The sequence below is a fragment of the Peromyscus maniculatus genome, chromosome 4, assembly GCF_049852395.1.
Source record: "Peromyscus maniculatus bairdii isolate BWxNUB_F1_BW_parent chromosome 4, HU_Pman_BW_mat_3.1, whole genome shotgun sequence".
NCBI classification, from domain to species: domain Eukaryota; kingdom Metazoa; phylum Chordata; class Mammalia; order Rodentia; family Cricetidae; genus Peromyscus; species Peromyscus maniculatus.
The window spans coordinates 79530716-79542510 of NC_134855.1; the positions used below are offsets into that span (position 1 = coordinate 79530716).

The 11795-nt window shown below is 47.2% G+C and overlaps 1 pseudogene; it reads left to right on the forward strand.

Moving 5' to 3' along the window:
* The first annotated feature begins 5457 nt into the window (after positions 1–5457).
* On the forward strand, positions 5458–9028 carry LOC102911109 (ankyrin repeat family A protein 2 pseudogene; annotated as a pseudogene).
* The last annotated feature ends 2767 nt before the right edge of the window (positions 9029–11795 follow it).

An 11795-nucleotide genomic window follows, 5' to 3' on the forward strand; every position in this document is an offset into this window, starting at 1 on the left:
AGGTTCTAAAATACCCGGGAACTTGACCAAACGCAGTCGCCTTGTTGAGACCACCAGAGACAGCCTCCTAAAGGGAGGGCCTGGGTGGGAAGCTGTGCTCTGTCCTCCATTGGGAGAAAATGGTTATTTTGCTTACTGCAACGGGAGAGCCGATGATCTTGGCTAGAAACACCATGTCAACAGGCCGACTGTTTGAACCAAGTTACAACCCACAGTTGTAAGGTAGTTAAGTAAAGTCGTTTAGTACATGGGCTTTGGAACTGAATGAGTCTGGATACAGAGCCTGCTCACTATCAGGAGGAAATGGCTGAGCAGCCTCAGGGAAGCTGCTTCCCAGCTCTGTGGCTCAGTTGTCCCAGCTATAAAAATGGGGATAATAACAGTATCTACACATCATCAAGGTGTCTGAGGGATTCCACAGTGGGATACATCGAAAGTGCACAGTGCGTGACTGACTTGGATAAGCAAAAGAAACTGGTTAAGGTGGGCTTAAGGTGGGCTTTGTCTGACCTTGGCATCTAAGGAAGACTCAAAGAAGTTTGCAGACAAGAGGAACGAGGGGAGAGACCAGGGAGAGGCTGGGAAAAACGATTTTGGATCTCTAGCTCTCACTTACCTCCTTCCCTTTAACACATGAGGCTCCCAGATCAGAGACCAAGATGCAGATCATTCCTCACCACTCACCCGCCCTGGAGATCCTGCCAGTTTGCTGAGTGACCACGGCTGTGCAACAGCTTCTCGTCAATAAAACAAGCCAGGGAGCTAGATGTAGGAGGAAGTTTGAAAGAGACGATCTAGGCCACTCTCATGATAAGGGGGTGTCAGAAGACCCTTCATTTCTCTGACAGAGCGGTATTCCCTCTTGTCTCCCCACCCTAGCCTACTGCTCTCCTCATCTGGAGGTGGGGGTGGGGGTGGGGGGTGTCTCCTCATAGAAGATGACCGGGCAGATCACTAATTTTTGGTTTCCTTTTCTTCAGCAGATCCCCTGAGAGCCTGCCAGACGCCTGTCCTGTGATCATGAAATACACTGTGTGCTGGGTACGCGGTGGCTTACCTGCTGGGCTCCGCAGATGAGAACCCAGGACTCAGGAAGAGCCGGTGACTCAGCCAGTGAGTGGCATTGCCAGGGTTTGGATCCAAGTTTCCTGATTCTCACCACCTGGCCCCAATCTCCACACTCTCCTATAGAGGACCGAGTCAAAAGTTCCTGTAAGGATGTCTGTGCCTTGACCTACACCCGTTGTCTGGCCCGATGTCCATAGCGGGTCATTGTTTCTCCAATTGGTTGAGTACAATAGTTTAGGAACCCACCAGAAAGAGAGTCGGGTTGTGCAAGAAGGGTGGTGCCTCTCAATTGCAAAGTGCTCGCCAGGCTCCTGGGGATCTTGTTAAAGACGCAGATTGAAGGAAGTTGGGGGATGGCTGAGGATCCTACTTTTGATCAGGCTCTTACAGTACACACAAGATGCCGGTCCTAGAGCATTGTCTGAACAGCGCAAAGCTCTCTGAGGAGTCAGTGTATATGAACTCAACAACTAACTCTTCTTTCCGGTCACGTAGGCTGGAGCCCATTGCTTAAACTTGGGTGTGCAAGGTTATGGGAAGGTTTAAATAAGTTCCCACATATTAAGGACTTTACCTAGTCCCATTTGCCACATAGTGAGCACCCAGAAATGCTGCCACCTTCCAACAGAACGTGAGATCAAAATGGCTCTGACCATGGTCAGCAAAGCACGGGGGGGGGGGGGGGGAGGCACTTTGTAGCAACTGCTGGGGAAGGAGCAGAGGAGGGCACCCCCAGGCCATGCCAGCTTACTTTGCCTTTCATTCTGTGAACTTCCAGCTGGCAGTCATTTGGGTACTTTTCCCCTAAAATCCCTTCTGAGCTTTGCGGAGTGGGGGGGGGAGGGGCGGGCGGTGGCAGGTTTAATCTACAATATTCTGAAAAGACAGAAGGTAATAAAAATTGATGAATTAACTGTACTGAACCCAGCTGATAGCATCAGCAAGAAGGTAGAGACACTTATCAGTGAGTTCACAGAGATAAATGAAAAGCCCCCGAGGCCATCAGGTTGGTAAAATGTTACGGGAAAGCCCAGGCAGGAGCAGGAGGTGTGCTGGGATCCTTTTCTCTGAGGGAACTTGCCTCTGTGCTTTCAGCACCCTCTCAATTCTCCTTGTCACTCAACGACATCCCTTGCGTGGCTATCATTCATAGCAAGGCATGAATGGCTGTCGGCACTTGGATAGAAGTCTGGGATCTTGTTTTCTCCAGAATGCATGTCTCTGACTGAAAGCAAAACACTCCTGTGCGAGCCCTTTGGACACTGGCCATGGGAAGGGGGCAGCTGAAGGGACAGTTCTGTGGTTTTGAGGTCAGGGGGACCTAAGCTGGGAGTCCAGCTCTGGGATTCAGCAGCAAGGTGACCTGAAACAAGCCACTGAATTCTCCAGTTGTAAAGTGAGGTTAATCCCTTGAACACAGGTCAGTTACCAAGATGGGGATAATAGAAAGGAAGCTCCCAGGCTTGCCTGATACTGGCAAACCCTCCATTAAGAACCAGGATTATGAGCTGTGGAGCCCCTTCTCCTGGCCTCTTAGGGGGGACTGGCCCCGCCCTTCAACTTCAGTCTGTCTTCCTACCATGTGGGCCCATTACACACAGGTGTTCAGTCTGACTTTCTCTTCAGCACGAGCGTAGTAAGGGCAGGCAGCTGGCTGATCTATCCAGGGTTTCCACAAGCCCTGAACAGAGCAGCATAAATAACTGGCCCTGTTTGTTCCTTGGGGTTGAGTCTTAGCTGAAGGCAAGGGGTCCTAGCAGAAGAAGGTCATTGACTGCCAGGGTTCTGCAGCCCCCAGGAACTGGCATGCCTTCTCCCCAGTGAACCACCTCAGTTTGATCGTGGGGCTTTTCCTGGCATGCCAGGTCCTGGCGTGTGTAGGCAGGGACTCACTAAGCTCTGGGTTGGGCATTTTCTCAATTGTTTCATTCTCTTTTTCTTATCTTCAGCTAGTTAGTGATTAACTGCTCTCTGAAAGTTTCCCAGCCTCCCCGGAGCTCCCCAGGAGCACAGGTGGCCACTGGGTTAGAGAACCTGACTCAGGCCGGGTTCTCTCGGCAAGACCAGGAGGAGGATGTGGGGATCCCAGCCCCTGAGGGCAGGGTGAGGCCCAGAAGGTTTGCACAGTGCTGAATGGCAGGGGTTACTGGGAAGGAGGCAAAGGATGTGGGTCTGCAAGTACTGGTTCCTCATGTGTTGGGGGAAGGGGGGCTGGGGGACAATGACCAGGATGTGGAAGAGACAATCCACCCTCTGAGAGATTTGTACACAAGCCCTGCCCTTGGGTAGTGCCCATTAGGTTGTCAATCCTTTGGCAGGTGGCTCCTGAAGGGGGGGGGGGGAGGCGGGCGCTTTGCAGCAAGGCCCATCTCAGTGAGCCACAAAAGAGAGCCAGGGAAGCTCCTGTCCTCAAAGCCTGGTTTGCTTTCTTCCTGTTTGTTCTCTTGCTTCCAGTAAAGAACACAGAGCCTGATCAGGACACAGGAGACCCTCTGGTGCCCTCTCCTTCAGCCTGGGCCTGGGTCACAGGGCCCTTGACCACGGGGCTCCTTTTCTGCCCAGGATCTTCCCCCTTGCTGTCCTCTCTACTCCATTTGTCCCGAGGCCACCCTCTCATGTTCCAGGCACCCATGCTCCCTTGGGTCACCCTCAAGCAGACCTTCCCTGACTTCCCAGGCCAGATGGGCAGCACCTGCTCCCCCCCACCCCACTTCCCTGTAGTGCCTGTCAGAGCACTAAGAATAAAGGACTCCTGTTGCTTGGAAATGTAACATATAAAGTTGGAATCTCTGAGGACAAGGCTTTGTGACAGTCACAGCTGCAGCTATGGTGACTGCCAGAAGCCGAGGAGCCCAGGAAAACTAAAAATGTCTGTAGGATGAGTGAATGAATGAGTGTTCAACCTTCCTGGCGTGCTCAAAGGGGTTCACTGCAATAAGAACTATAGTTCGAAATCAGAGATCCACAAACTATAGCCCTTTGCCCAAATATAGACTGCTGTCTATTTTCTGCAGCTGTTGAGCTAAGAATATATTTTACATTTTAAGTGACCGGAAAAAAATTGAAAGAATAATATTAGTAAATGTGAAAAATCATCCACAGTTCAAATTCCAGCGTCCACACCTGAAGTTATGCGGACTCAAAAGCAGTGTGGGATGGTATGTTCTCTGTGGGTGTTTTACAGAGAGTTCAGAAGAGATACTGTCCAGTCTGGGAAGTCGAGAATATTTCCCTCGGCCCTTTCCAGCAAATGTTTACCAGGCCATGCTCTAAATAATGCCAACAAAGGAGGCAGAAATGGAAGCCACTTAGATACAAGTTTGGATGAGGACAGGAAAAGAGAAGAAACAGGTCGAATAAAAAGGGATAGTTTATATAGCCAGTGTTTAACCTCGTTTCTCGTCTCTGGATAAAACTTTAAGCAGATACAAAATCTTTAGTCTGGAACTTTCCATCGGTAAACTTGGTGCTTCGTCTGGGCAGTCGCTGCCTGTGGACAATCTGGTTCTCCTTAAACGACTGTTCTTCCAACGCCAGCATAGCCTGTTCCGTGCACGTCTGTGTACAGGGAACAAAGTTTACTTGTTTATCTTATTCCTTTAAAACCCTGATACGTGACAGTAGGAAAGAACAGACCTTTCTCTGTGTCGCTCTTACCCCCACCCACGGGACCCAGCACAGAATCCGGCACTTAAGAGGACCTCAATAAATACTTGTGACGACTGACTTAGACCCTCAGCCACAAAGGACCTTGGCTCGGTGAAATCATTTCTTATGATCTTATGCCCCAGCGGTGGAGAAAAGGTTGAAGGGGTGGGAAGAGGCAGTGAGATGGAGCAGAGGAGGGAATTAGAGGAGAGGGTTAGCTAAAACTGTAATGAAAAGCCGTAAGGAAGCCTGATGCCTGATCAGCTGATTTTAAGCAATCTAGAGAGGGGCACAGCAGCGAAGAGCGCTTGCTGCTCTTGTAGAGGGGCCTGAGCTTGCTTTCTAGCACTCACACCAGGCATCTCACAGCTACTTGTAACTGCAGTTCCATGGAATCCAGCACCTTCATTTGGCTCCACAAGTATACACACACACACACACACACACACACACACACACACACACACACACACACACACGCAAGCACAAGAAATATTTCAAATGACATTTTTTAAAGAACGTATTTGAATAGAGGTACTCTATGTAAGTGAATAAAGATGCTCCCAGAAGTCATGGATTATTTAATGAAAGTCCAGAGCCAGGAGTGGGCTACCTCCCTGTGATGACTAATCTTCACTGTCACCTTGACACACCTGAAGAGAGGGACTCTGGGTTGAAGAACTGTTTCCATCAGATAGGCCTGTGGACATGCCTGTGGGGCACTTTCTGGACCGCTAATAGATGTCGGAGGCCCAGCTCACTGTGGGTGGTGTCACCCCTAAGCAGGTGAGCCTGGCCTGTGTATGGAAGCTACCTGAACATGAGTCTGGGAGCAAGCCTGGGAGCAGTGTCCCCCCATGGCCTCTGCTTCAGTTCCTGCCTCCAGGCTCATGCCACGACTTCCTGTTCTGTCTTCCCTCGATGACAGAGTATAACCTAGAAGCTGAAATAAACCCTCCTCCCTAAACTGCTTTTGATCATGGTGTTCATCACAGCAGCCTGCTGTTCAGAGCTCCCCAGAACAACACTGGCTGTGGCCAGTGTTCTCCGTTGTTCACCAGAACCACGGGATAAGATGGTTGCTGAAAATACCCCCACTGTTCGGTTGCAGGATCTAGAAATATCAAGCTGCCACTGAGCTTGTTGCATGCTGGCTAGGCTAGTCCTCATAGTGAAAAAAAGGTGATGTGCAGGCTGCTGGAGAAAAAAAAGTTATCAACAATTGTACTTATCTACGATCCCTGTGTGCTGCTGACCCGACAGGCAGGATGTGCCTCCTGCTGCAATAGTTGCCAGTCTATGGTACTTTCTGCTTGGATTTGAAGCCTGCCCCACAGGAAGCTATCTAAGTCTGGTTACTGCGAACCCAGTGAAAACCCTGTGGCTGGAGAGGTTATAGACCCCATTGGGGAAGCTACTCTTGTCATTTTGCTCCATGAACATCATGTGCCTACCAGACTGCCTTCTAAGTAACTGTGTTCATGCCCACAGGTCAGTGCTCCTGCCAGCTCTGATCAGAGGCTCCTGTTGGCAGCAGGAGTGGTCGCTACAGAGACTCATACTGGTCAGAGTGGCAAGAACAAGAGTAAGCTACTGCTGAATACTCAGCCATAGTGAAGCATCTGTCTGACCCTTTCCAAAGCCTGGAGAACGCCGTGGGAGGTGTGGAAAGGAGAGAAGAGCCCCAGGGAGGGGAGGGTGTTGAGGAGTGCTGTCTTCTGATCATGACATAGCCATTGGACTCCTGAACTCAGTGCCTGTGATCAGCTGCCCAAGACTGGGCCTCTCACATTCTGTCATGGAGTGGGGAGGGGCTCACAAAGTCTGAAGATTTACAGACAGTTAATGGTAGCTCAGAGGAGGGACTCTCAACCCTTCCCCAAGATCTCTAGGTGGGATATGGTTGCTTGGGAAGGGAGACATCTTTTCTTCAGTCATGTAACCACTGGTAAAATGTCCATATGTAATTCCTCATCTGTACACCTGTAAACAACTCTAATGAGTCTCACACACACACACACACACACACACACACACACACAATGACATTGACGTGAATGTATAAGGGCATTTGGGGATCAAGAGAAGTGGATGGGATACAAGAGAGGGTAATGGAGGATGAATTTATGCAAAATACATATATACATGTATGGAAATGTCATAATGAAACACATCGTGTATAATTAATATATGCTAATCAAAAATATTTTTAAAGACCCAGTAGTGTGAGTGGGTTTCTGTAGGGTAAATGATTAGCCACAGACTAGCTCTTAGCACTGAACTCTATCTTCTTGTCCAATGCCTGTCCTGTGAAGCAGAAACCCACTCACTCCCCTTTCCAGAAGCCTTTGGTCTCTGCAGCTTGTCTTATCACTGTTCTAGGCTCTTCTCTCTCCACCACTGGCTTTTCCACCACTATTCTAGACTCAAGGGAAAGCCAGTCATGGAATACTGGTGGGTGAGAATGGACAAGAAGCAGGGAAAGGAGAACTGCATTTGAAAACTGCACTGCCCCTAAGACCATCAAGACCAGATAAGGAAAAAAAAAAAAAAAAACCCACTTCTATCAACAGCCGACCTGGGACTGGTATACTGAGAGGTAGGTATACCCTCAGAATACATTACCATACAGGAGGCCCTGCCTTCTATCCCCAGTGGGGGAGGGGAAGTGAAGAATAGAAAGAACCAACAGGAAAGAGAAAAAATGAAAAATAGAAAGAGAGAGCAAGAAGAAACTTGGCCTGGTGTTTCCTTTAACGTGTAGTGTGACTCTGAGCTGGTTGGAGAAAAAAGACAAGTCGTGTTGTATAGGGAAGATAAACATATGAGAACGATATCAGAAAATTGAGAGACAAGATTGGGGGGGGCGGTGATTCGCTTAAGAAGTGTGGTCCATGTTCTTGATTTGTGAAGTCCTTAAATGAAGAGGATAGTAAAAATATTCAAGATCAGCAGGGCGGTCCTGGTGGTGGTGGTGGTGGTGGTGGTGGTGGTGGTGGTGGTGGTGGTGGTGGTGCACGCCTTTAATCCCAGCACTCGGGAGGCAGAGGCAGGCAGATCTCTGTGAGTTCAAGGCCAGCCTGGTCTCCAAAGCGAGTTCCAGGAAAGGTGCAAAGCTACACAGAGAAACCCTGTCTCGAAAAACCAAAAAGAAAAAAGAAAAAAAATTCAAGATCAAGTTAACTCTGACCTGGAGGTGGCGTCTGTCTTATTTAAAGCTGAGTGCAATATCCATACATCTCCTTCTCCTGGAATTGTCTACACCCCCTCTACAAGACATTTCCCATCCATAAAACAGTCAAATATCCTCACCAACAAGCACAGGGGAAATGAAGTCTCTACCACACCTCTGTTAGCAAATTCCTTGTCTGTTCACCAGTTGGCAGCTCAGGGAGAAATGCTCTACTCGGCTACCCAACAAGAAAATTGAACAAGAAAATGTTATCAATGACACGGATGAAGAAGGATTTACTCCCCTGATGTGGACTGCGGCACACAGACAAATAGCTGTGGTACAGTTCCTACTTCAGAATGGTGCAGATCCCCAGCTTTTAGGAAAAGGTCGAGAAAGTGCCCTGTCATCGGCCTGCAGTCAAGGCTACACGGATACTGTCAAAATGCTGCTTGACTGTGGAGTTGGTGTAAATGAGTATGACTGGAACGCGGGGACAACCTTTGCTTTCTGCTGTCCATGGGAATCATGTGAAGTGTGTAAAGATGCTGTTAGAAAATGGAGCTGACCCAACAACTGAAAGAGACCCTGGATACAGCTCTATGGATTCAGCTGTAGCTTTGGGCTGCAGAAGTGTTCAACAGATCATTGAGTCACATCTGCTGAAGCCACTTCAAAACATCAAGGAGTGATGCAACGCTTGGAAAATGCCATTTCCCCTTCTCTTCTCTCCTTGGTCCTTATAAATGATAGTTTTGTTTACACGTAAATGTTTACCTCAGTTGCAATATTTACTGGTTTTTAGTGAGTTTTAATAATTATTCCTCTGAATAATTCACTGGTTTATAATGAAATCAATCCTGATTTTTTTAATGAATGTGTTTTACTATATATTTAAAGTTATAAATTAATGTTTTATGGCATGTACACTTTCACGGTACAGGTGGCTATGTCTCTTTGTAGCAATTTGACACTTTGAGAAGTTCTGCCTTGTTTATCTTCATTCTTGTATTAACTCTTTTGACTTTTCACAGAGCTCACTGTAAGTCTGTGGGGAGAGGGAATAATGTTCTTGTTGAATTCAAAAGTACACAGTATGATGGTTTACAAAATCATGTTTAAATAAAATACTCTTTCTGTCAAAAAAAAAAAAAAAAAGAAGAAGTGTGATCAATCCTTTAGTGAAGGCAGCCTGGGGAGAATGGGAAGGCTTTGCCCAGCTCCCCCATTTCATTTGTCTTTGTCTACTGGCTTTGCATCTCTCTGTGCCTTCCCCCACATTTGTGTTTCTAATGGCAGATACCAATCGCTCCCGGGAGAGCTCAAGGCTGGAGGTTGGGCAAAGATTCTGGTCACAGACCTGGGAAAGGAAGACTCATGGCAGCTATGTAGAAGAAGCAAGCCAACCAATCTTCAGAGTCCACAATAGGAAAAACAATTAGATTGGATGAATGACCCTGACGTCTAGATGTAATCAGCCATGTCCAGGGGGCAAGCAGGCCTTTTCTAAGGACTTGCCACCTGCATGTCTGGCTTCCAGAGTACCCTGTGCCTGCCAAGGCTGAGCGGCCATTTTGGGGATAGCCAAATGCATAAAGCACAAACTTTCAACAACTTTCCCCTTTTTTTTTCATTCAAACGAAACTTGCTTTATTGAGATGAGCTCCATGTAAAAAGAAAAATACATTCTTACAATGTGGAAGCATTGCTTCAAAGTGCATTTTTAAAGATAATTTAACAATGAGCACCATAAACCAGGCATGATGGTACACATCTGCAATCCCAGCACTCAGGAGGTAGAGACAGGAGGATCATAAGTGTAAGATCATTTCTACCTGCATATCAAGCTTAAGGCTAGCCTGGGGTAGATGAGACCATATCTCAGGGAAAAAAAAAAAAAGAATGAGCATCATTAAACAGCTTTAAAAAGATACTTAACCTCACTGATAATGAGTAGCACAAAATAATCCAACAGAGGCTACGTGTGTCCTTTCAACTGACAAAATTATAAAATCTGATGATAATGGACACCAGCCAGGATGTGTTGAAGAAGACATTCTACCTCTCCAATGGTTCCGAAGAGCAGATTTTTATGAACAATTTGGAGAGTCATTTGTTGATATCTAGTAATGGGGAGGATACATATGCCCATGACCCAGAGAAATCTGCCAACAGATACAAGTCCTGGGAAACTTCATCACAGGCTCACAGTGTGGCAGTACAGAAGTGGTCATCACTTCACAGTTCAGAAAGGGAAAAACTGGGAGCAAATTAAACAGACCTCCACAAGAGAATACAATGACACTTGTTTTCACTCATTTCTCCATTAATAAGTTTCCCCAGACTATATTTATGGGAAAACAGAAAGCAGAGTTCCTGAACGCACCTTGAGGGAGTTTGAATCTTGAGTCTGAGAAGGTGTCCAAGGAACACAGCCCTTTCGTGAGCACACAAGGCCAGATGCCAGAGCCTGTGGTCTTTGAGTCACACACTCTGTAATCATCCATCCTGACCTCAGATTGCAGGCTGGATTATGAAACTAGGCAAGTCTCATATGCTCCCTGGTTACTCACCACTTACTAGATAAAGAGCCCTGAACTGCAAGCTCAGACATCAAACCCAGAGGGAGAGAGCCGAACCCCATTAGCCATGCTCATTTTGGAAGTGATAGACAAGAATAACTCTTGAGTCTCTGACAATGATGTCTTGGGGGTGTTCAAGGAAAAGGATGCTCCATGGAGAGAAAGGGTAGGAGTCCAAATCACACCTGATCCTCTTCCTAGATGCATGCCAGCTCCTAGACTTTGTTTATGGATTTTTGGCTTAAACCTAACAAAGATATTAGTTACTTTTCTTGCTGGTGTGATTAAAATATCCTGTTGAAAGCAATTTGAAGGAGAAAGCCTTTTATTTTTGGCTCACAATTCAGAGTGAAGTCCATTACGGCATGGAAGGCATCACGTGAGGCAGTCGGTCATACTGCAGGGACAGTCAGGAAACAGAGGACAGTGAACACTGGGCTCATCTAGCCTTCTCCTTTTTATGCAGTCTGGGACATCAGCCCACGGAATAGCACCAGTTACATTCAAGGTGAGTCTTCCCACCCTCACAGATCTCCCTATAGGTTAACCTAATGTGGACAACTGCTCACAGGTCAGCCTAGAGCTTGTCCCCAGGTGATTCTAGATACTGTGGTGTTGACAATATCAACCACCACAGATGCCACACTCAGTCCTATACCTCATCAACACTTAATAATGAGTCCAAAAATCAAACAAACAGAAAGTCTTAGGGCTAGATTGCACAGGTTTGGGTCTCTGTCTCCACAATGACCACAATTCCTGAGAAAAGAAATGGCATCAAATCAAGGTTTTATCTATACTATTTTTCTTTGTCTGCAGAGGCAAAGGAGTGTTTGTAGGGAAATTAGCCAAGTTTTGCCTGAGCCTCACCTGGACAAATAGCAGCTAAATAATTAATAATATTCTGGGCTTCATAGCTAAGATTTCTACCCTGTATGTATTGACTGACTCATGACATCAGAATTCCATTATCTCTCTTCATTTGGGAAATGGTCTCTAAGCATAACAGTCCACAGGACAGCATAGGACCTGAAGGAGCCAGTCAGTACAGCTCTGGATAAGGCCGTGCTGTACAGGGAGGGAGTAGAGCGGGCTCAGGATATCCCTGCAGGGAAGTGAGAATGGGACCAGCCTTGGCTTGACAACCATGTTATTTATCTATGAGGAGACAGTGTCCTCCAGACGTGAAATGCTCGCAGGAGGCACCAGCTGGAGCCTCAGTACGAAACTGGATGGAGGAAGTAAAAACCACGGGACTGCTCTGCACTTGCTCTGCCCTGAGCACACCTCCAGCAGCCATGATTTTCCCTCCAAGGCTCCAGCTC